Source organism: Pyrus communis, chromosome 7 (genome assembly GCF_041283825.1).
Source record: "Pyrus communis isolate YQ-2024b chromosome 7, ASM4128382v1, whole genome shotgun sequence".
NCBI lineage: Eukaryota > Viridiplantae > Streptophyta > Magnoliopsida > Rosales > Rosaceae > Pyrus > Pyrus communis.
This window is the reverse complement of record NC_142571.1, coordinates 2,444,811-2,453,186: the sequence shown is the minus strand read 5'-3', so window position 1 is coordinate 2,453,186 and position 8,376 is coordinate 2,444,811. Positions and strand designations below refer to the sequence as shown.

Sequence of the window (8,376 nt, the reverse complement as noted above, 5' to 3'; positions counted from 1 at the left end):
AAAGCGACAGAGTGAAATCTAAGAGGTGAAGTAAGATTTAGGGGGAAAAATAAAACCGCGAGGCGAAACGATAATTGACGTTCTTTAACAATATAAGTTCGAAAAAAGGACCAAAATTAAACAAATTAAGCACATTCAGAACTTCGGGAGTTCACTCGTACTTCTGTAGTGTCACTGTGAATAATTGCAAATAAGGGAAGGGCGGGGCGGGGGAGGAGAAGAGAGACGGGAAGAAACAGAGTAAATGAAACAAGCAAACGTTACAGTTAGTTCTGCTTCATGCTTATATTTGATTTGGATCCACACAAATTACTCTCTGCATAAAATATGCTCTGTTACAACTTAGTTGTTTCTTTATTGTTTTTGAAAAGCCACACTAGCACAAATTACAATCTGAAAAAGTCTCAAAATCTAGCTCCAATGCTTTCGATCCCTCCTTTGTTGCATCATATCACGCTTTCTGTGCAGCACAAAAATTATAGTCAATGAGTGGACATCAAACAACAAGGTACAGAAGCATGATTACGAGCATTAGAAGACTGGATCAATCTAAAACTCGGGAGGAAGTTCCTCTTCGGAGTACAAGCGGACAGAGAAATATATCCTCCTCAGACGGCAATTTGCATGAACCTGAACTCGCAACGTCTCCACATAGTTTGTTCCATGGGCTCTCCTGACAAAATCAGTTAGATTAAACTGGATTTGATTCCAGCCATCATCCATCCTCAGCGGCATAGTGCAGATATACGGCTTCACTCGAGTTACAGCCTACAAAACAAAAATAAATACATAACCTCTTGTATCTTTTATCACATTGACATTTCTAGAGCAGCAAGATCACTCCAATGCGGAGCATTATTAGTCACCGTGTTATAAATTCAAATCAGAATTCTTCGGCAGTCGAGCTAATAGCACTTCAATAATGAAGAACGACAACGATAGATGTTCAGTAAAACATAAGAAGCATAAACGCTTAGACTAGTTTGCGACAAGGACAGATGTTCATTAAAACACCGATATGACCGATTTAATGCCAAATGAATCTTAAAAGGCAACCATAAACGCTGAGACTTGTTTGTGATCTTGTGGTCTTTTTATATGCCCGTCAACAACTGCTTAACAAAACAAACACATCCATATGTAGTTGTTGATTAACGATCACAATTGATTCCAAAATCACATTTCTTTCAAATTTAGGCATTGTTCAAGTGGAACTGCATGTTAGTCATTTTGCTTTAGGGGTTTTAGAATTTTCTTCAATTAATAACGTTTGATGTAACTAACATGAGATGTTTCAGGCAATTCAGCAGAGTGGATCTTTTTGGTCACTAGCCTTTGTTGAAATATCCAGAGGGAGTTGTTGGAAAGCAGGCCCATACCACCACTTGGTCGGTGGGTTCCCTTAGCCCCACGCGATTATGGTGGGTTCCTTGGCCCCACATGTAGGGTGAGTCTCATTGGCTCTGTGTGTTTGCTTGATAATTCAATACGTATACTACATTCGGCACGCTAATACTCCTATCAAATTGTCCCTTATGCACAAATTAGACTAGTGAACATACAACTTAGACAAAGACTGATTGGTAAAATGTGCTCATTTGTTTGTAACCTAATCAAGTTTTAGAAGCTGATAAAAGCTTAAGGAGTGCTACCTAGAATTATGCCGAAAGTATGAATGACGATGTATTTGTAAACATTCGTAATTCCAGATTGGAACGAAAAAAATACGATTATAAAAGTATATCTAGGTCCCATCAGGGGGTGTCTCTGCAAATTTCTCTTATCTTTTCACAAGACATTTGTTACAGTAATACAAATACTGGACTAATAATCTCTGTACTTACTTCAAATTAAACAATACACATTTAAGTGACAAAGATGGAGTATTGTTTCATAGAGTTCTGCGAATATTGCGCAATGTCCTTATCTGATTTTTTGACAGCTGAAGCTGCAGATGACATCCATAAGAAGCTTTTAATTGGGGTGACATATATGTTGCTTCAATCTTTTTCTATGGTGGCATTTTGCCCCTGCAGCAAAAGTTGAGGTTAATTTTAATAAATAAATACTATAGTGTGCATCAACCGACTTGTATTTAAATGATTAAGAGCACGTGCTGACCTATTTTTTGTGGCTAATTCAGTATATTAATATTACTATAGTGGCTAAATATATTTCTTTGAAAGCCAAATGGCCCAAAGAACACAGCCAAAACAACATTACAACACAAAGAAACTAAAATCTGGAGCAATTGTTCATAAAATGCAGTACTGGATTGGTTTCTCCGGAGAGCAAGGCAGGGCATCTGAACGAAGGACGATGACCAGAGATCGGTACGTTGAAATGTTGTTGACGGCAACAGAAGTTTGACGGGGTAAAGCAGAGATTAAATTTGTAGATAAAATTTGCAAATTAAATTATTTGTCACCAATAGGAATGAACACGGTTATTAATGCTCAAGAAACAATCAAATCAACAACTTTTATGTCATTTAATTTACAAAACTTTATCTACCAATTTAATCTCCCTAATATTACTAAATTTAACTTGAAGTTTTTCTTCGATTAAACCAATGCTAATAGAAGTGCAGATTCCTGTTGGAGGAGGAAAAGTAGGTGGGAACATAGGAAGTTATTGATTAGGTACAAGTTGACGCACCCCATAAAACGTGTTGCATTTTTCAACTTTAAGTTTTTGGCATCCAAACAAAAGTCACTGAAACATCCCATTCGAAAAGAAAAGTTGACGGATATCTGAACACTCTAAACTAGTACTCTTAATAGCAAAGTTAAACTATTTCTTCCTTTTTATTTCTTTTCAGATCTGCAGACTTATTTCTTAACAAACATCATTTAATTTCTATACTAGACTCAGCGACTCACATTATCTTGGCAGGAAATAAACTTAGAATTGATGATGATAAAATCACCGAATTAACAAAGGGGTATATAAAAAGTAAATAATGTGTCGATAGCGCCACCTTTTAAAAAAACAATAATCATATCTGAACTTGTTTTACTAGAGCCCCAAAAGTAGCTTGACGATTGAATTCTGTTTCCCTATAAGTCGTCTCTAATTGCCAGTTGCCTTCCTGAAAGACTTAGGGTCAAGAAAATTGAGTAGTCGAGGTGCCTCACCTGAATTTCCTAGTTAGCGACTTTGGAATCCGATTTACTTGCTACTTTCTCCTAAAAGGGGCATAATCAAGGCAATGGTGTTCAACTCCGCTATCAAATCCGTTCTTTAAATTGGGAACCCTCTCTTTATTTTTATTTGGTGTAACTACTTAACTGGATGAGAGGAAACTTTCACGTCCGATTTTGAAAGGGGCAAATCCTATAGGATCCTATCCAAAATTTTCTTTTGCTAGGCCCATTGCTAAAAAACCTACTTTCTTACAATTACGAAGTTCATTCGAATACGAAATCCAATCCTGAAAATACAACATTCCATTTTTTTATGAAAATTAATCCTAAAAATACAGCATCCCACTTTTTTATGAAAATCAATCCCGGAAATGCAGTTCCCTACGCCGCAGCGAGAGAGTCCAAAGCACTAGCCGACAATTTAGCAAAGGTGTGGAATTTTATCTCTAATTCTCCCATTCAGTTTCATCAAGGCATGATTTGTTTTGCTACATACTAGAGCATTAGTTCTTTCAAAAGAAAAGGGAAAGTGGCAATCAACCCCAGCCGGAGCTAGGGTCGATCTCGATCAAGATTGAAACCCTCAACAAAAAGGGGAAGAACTCTCACAGAAAGAGAGAAGCTCTCTCACGGAAAGAGAGAAAAAAGTCTTTATTAGACATTTCCTTTGAATATGGTCTAAAATTATGATTCACAGGTGTAGTCCACTCAATTATTGACAAAAAATTATGTAAGTCGTCTCTAATTGCCAATCGCCTTCCTCAAAGACTCAGGGTCAAGAAATTGAGTAGTAGAGTTGCCTCACCTGCATTTCCTAGTTAGCGATTTTGGAACCCGATTTATTCACTACTTTCTACTTCTCAATGGAATCGTACTCGTCCTGTGCAATGAAGCGTCCTCCTCCTGAAAGGGAAAATATCACAAAAAGACTGTTGATGGACATTAGAAAACGATACAGAAGAGAAAAGCTGCTCCTGTCGGAAGAGTCCGAAGCACCAGCCGACAATTTAGCAAAGGTGTGGAATTTCATCTCTAATTCTCCCATTCAATTTCATCAAGGCATGATTTGTTTTGCTACATATTAGAGTTTTACTTCTTTCAATTTGAACCGTGTTTTACTTTCGTAACTAGAGTTTCTATTTTAGCGATCACTAGGAATATTTTACGTGCTACCTAGAATTATGTTGAAAGTATGAACGATGATATATTTGTAAACATTCGTATTTATAGATTGGAAGGAAAAGATACGAGCAGAATAGTATACATAGGTCCCATCAAGTAGTTTATGTGCAAATTCCTCTATCTTTTCACAAGACATTTGTGTTACGTTTGTACAAATATTAGAGTAATGATCTCGGTATTTACTACAAATTAAATAAGTTCTGCAAATATTGCAGAGTCTTTATCTGATTTTTTTTACAGCCAAAGTTGCAGTTGACAGCCACAAGAAGCTTTTAATTGAGGGGGCATATATGTTGCTTCAATCTTTTTCTTTTGGTGGAACTTTGCCCCTACAGAAAAAGTTGAGGTAATTTTATATGGCGTGCATCAACTGAATTATAATTTAAGTGATTAAAAACATATACTGGTCTAATTCATATGACTAATTTAGGTGTTTTGATATAGGTGTCTCAGTTTTGAAATTCTGAGATTTAACATCCATACCTTTTAGACTTTTGATCAAACATTCTTATCTAATTTTTAATAACAAAAATTACATATATTTGGTTTACCAATCAAATGACAAACTAATATCACCTAAATCCTAAAATCTAGGAGATATATTATCCCATAATTCATTTCAAACGACACTTTTCATTACTCAAATAAAAAATATCATTAAAATTCTAAATATACAACTAACATCCTATTAAACATAACGTACCAATTATGGACATGATATATGAATGCACAGATGTATTAAGCATTTGTTCTTCTCAAGAACACGACAGTTGACAATTGTAATGTCGTAATACATCTTTAGATGAATATTGCAGATGAACTGTTATTAACATATTCTTCTTTTCATTTATTTCTGAAAAATTGAATGGTTCTCCCTTCTGTTATATCGTTCTCGCTTAATCGCCTCAAAAGACCAAATTTAGGAGGGAGTGCACAGAAGGTAAAAATTGTGCAGAAATCGTCTTTGGCATTGGCAAATGAGTTTAGGTGCAAGGTGTAAAGCGACAGAGTTCTAAGAGGTGAAAAAAAAAAAAAAAAAAAACGAGGTGAAACAATAATTGACGTTCTTTAACTAAATTAAGCACATTCAGAACTTCAGGACTTCATGCTTCATGCACTAGTACAACTTAGTTGTTTCTAGTATTCAAAAAACCACACTAGCACAAATTACAATCTGAATAGTATTCAGAAAACAACGATATGAGTTAATCCCAGATGAATCTTAAAAGACAACCATAAATGCCTAGACTTGTTTGCGAAATATGTATCTTAGAGAAAAACATAAGAAGCATTATGGTGTACCAGAATATTCCATGAAATACCAAATGGAAAAGAAAAGGAGAAAACAGAGAACAACAAGATCAACCGATTACTCAATTGATAAACATCAATAAACATGGGCAAACTTACACACTTGAAAATTGGAAGCTCAAAAACATCGCCTGACATTCTTGTCATCCCGAATTTGAATCTCAAATGTGAAATATTTCTTCAGATTCTTTACAATCATAACCAGGAATGGAAGTTTTATACTCAGCGTAGCTGATGGGTCTGCTGGGCAAGTAATGTATGTGGACTGGATGTTCGACCCAACTATTTCAAGAACATTGGATTGTATGTCTTCATCCTGTGGTCTTTTTATATGCCCATCAACAACTGCTCAACAAAACAAACACATAATATCAAACCACCAGGCACAATTTACTCTATCATCATGTCGATAGCTCAAAGGCATGTGCCTCATTATTTACTTTGTCAGGAAAACACTTAGGAAACTCTAAAATTTAATGGTATAACAAAGTGTTAAGGGATCCATCTGTCGGGGACTGCCGATTCTTGTAGCTAATGCAAAAGTACATGGTGTATTAACATGGATGTAGAAGGCCGAGCATGAAAAACAAAAATCTCCGTACTTAACATGATTAACACAATATTAACTTAATCAGGAAACAAGGTCCCAGCTTAAACATTCAAACAGAAAAGACAAACTCCTTTGATGATAAGAGGGATGGATAGCGATGAGGAAGACAATATTGAACCTTGATTAAGAACCTTCATCCACCAATTCGAAATTGTGATTAAGCATTCAAGATTTAAAGAAGCTACAGGCACTTCGTCAATACGGACCACAATTAGAAGAAAAAATGTGAAAGATGTAAACAACACTGAAGAGTCTGAATGCATCATTGTATATTGATAATTCGTAAAGTTGAATTTCACAAGAACCTCAAAATTCAATCAATATGTTTTACTTCTCCAGAGTAAAAAACCACTCACCTTCTTTATCCCAAATCTGCAAAGGCTTGCTCCTGAATATTCAAAACAATGCACAGCTTAACATCCATGTTACAATCGCAAGGATAAGAAAATACTCCAAATACGAGAGAGAAACTGATAGCATACCCGAGGCTGTATAGAATGGACAGAAAACCGGATTGAAACGTGTTCTTGAACATTCTTACTTCGATCTAAGTCGAACTGCAGCAAAAAAGCAACCAAACTGGAATCCCACTAGTGTGAGCTTCACAATAAATAATTTGAATGTTTAAACAGACTATTCCGTGTTCTAGGCACTAAAATTGCTCAAAACGCAACTAAAGCACGATTAAACAAAATTAATTACTTCAGAGCTAATGAATATGAATAAAAAAAATACCTAACACAGAAAAAAGAAATCTAAAAAGGGTTTAGAAATTCAAACTTTTTTTCGACAAACGATAATATAATCTACACTAAATTCCTCTGATCTACGAGGACGAAGATACGAACTCGGGGGTGCAGAGAGCTCTAGCACTAGCAAGCATTCTATCAATGGCAGAGTATGAATCCCAGTTATTCTTGCAAAGAATTTGTAGACAAATCTAGAAGCTATCTGCAACCCTAAATTAGATTAGCACTAAAAAAAAATATTGAAGTCGGACCAATTGTAACTTACCAGGAAAAGAGTCCTCCGTTCAACACCGGCGGGAATCGCAGAACTTTCCGAGCCTCTCAAAAGCCCTAACGCTCGCTCATACACCGACTGCAAATTTGCAATCCCCTTCTTCTCTGCCGTCGTCGTCGGTTGATGAGTCTCACTTGGGAGCTTCCATCTCAGTGCCGGTCCCTTGACGAAGGAAGACAAGTTCATAGCCATTCATTAAAGAAGGGTTTCAAATTCCAAATGTATATAATGACAGCTTCGGTTGACATGTATGCCAAGTGTGGTAGCGTTAGTGATGCTCGTGAGGGATGCAGTAACTTGGAACGCAATGATATCAGGGCTTTCACAAAACGGGAGGGGCATCGAGGCTCTACAGCTCTTCAAGGAGATGCGGTTGGAGGATGCAAAACCGGACTACGTTACATTTGTGAATATTCTCTCTGCTTGCAGCCATATGGGATCCGTCGAGAGAGGGTGGATGTATTTTAAGATGATGTCTAATGAATTTGGCGTAGCCCCAAGGGTGGAACACTATGCTTGCATGGTTGATGTATTGAGCCATGCCGGGAAGTTAGATGAAGCCAAAGAGTTTATAGAATCAGCAACTATGGATCATGGTATGTGTTTATGGCGTATTCTATTAAGTGCTTCTCGGAAGTATCGTAATTACGAATTGGCAGCCTATGCTGGAGAGAAGTTAATGGAGATGGATCACAAGAATCATCAGCTTATGTGTTGTTGTCAAGCATATATACTTCCTTGGGCAGGAAGGAAGATGTTGAGCGGGTAAGAAGCCTGATGAAACTTAGAGGAGCAAGGAGACTGGGTGTAGTTGGATTGAATTGAAGAGTCAGGTTCATGTCTTTGTTGTTAGTGATGAAAAGCATCCCCAAATTGAAAATTTACGTCATGAGATCCGAAGGCTTGTCAAGCATATGATGAAGATTGAAGCCTTGAATTGAGCGGTGGGCACGGTGCGGTTCTACTCTCAAACCGGAACTGGAAATAGGAAATATCACGGTCCGCTTCGGTGCTTTTCCGCTTAAATTTATTATTAGTGACAGTTTGTATGTTGATAACACTATTAAGTTATTTAGGGATGTACTATCCACACATCCCAAATTA

The 8,376-nt window shown here is 36.8% G+C and overlaps 1 pseudogene across 1 annotated transcript; it reads right to left on the bottom strand.

The window, feature by feature from the left end:
• Positions 1-260: 260 nt before the first annotated feature.
• LOC137735701 (uncharacterized) lies at positions 261-7,378 on the bottom strand (annotated as a pseudogene). The gene is made up of 5 exons (XR_015963916.1): positions 7,264-7,378; positions 6,732-6,828; positions 6,606-6,637; positions 5,743-5,984; positions 261-768 (listed from the first exon to the last, which is right to left on the bottom strand). The product of XR_015963916.1 is annotated as an uncharacterized LOC137735701 (transcript).
• Positions 7,379-8,376: the final 998 nt, after the last annotated feature.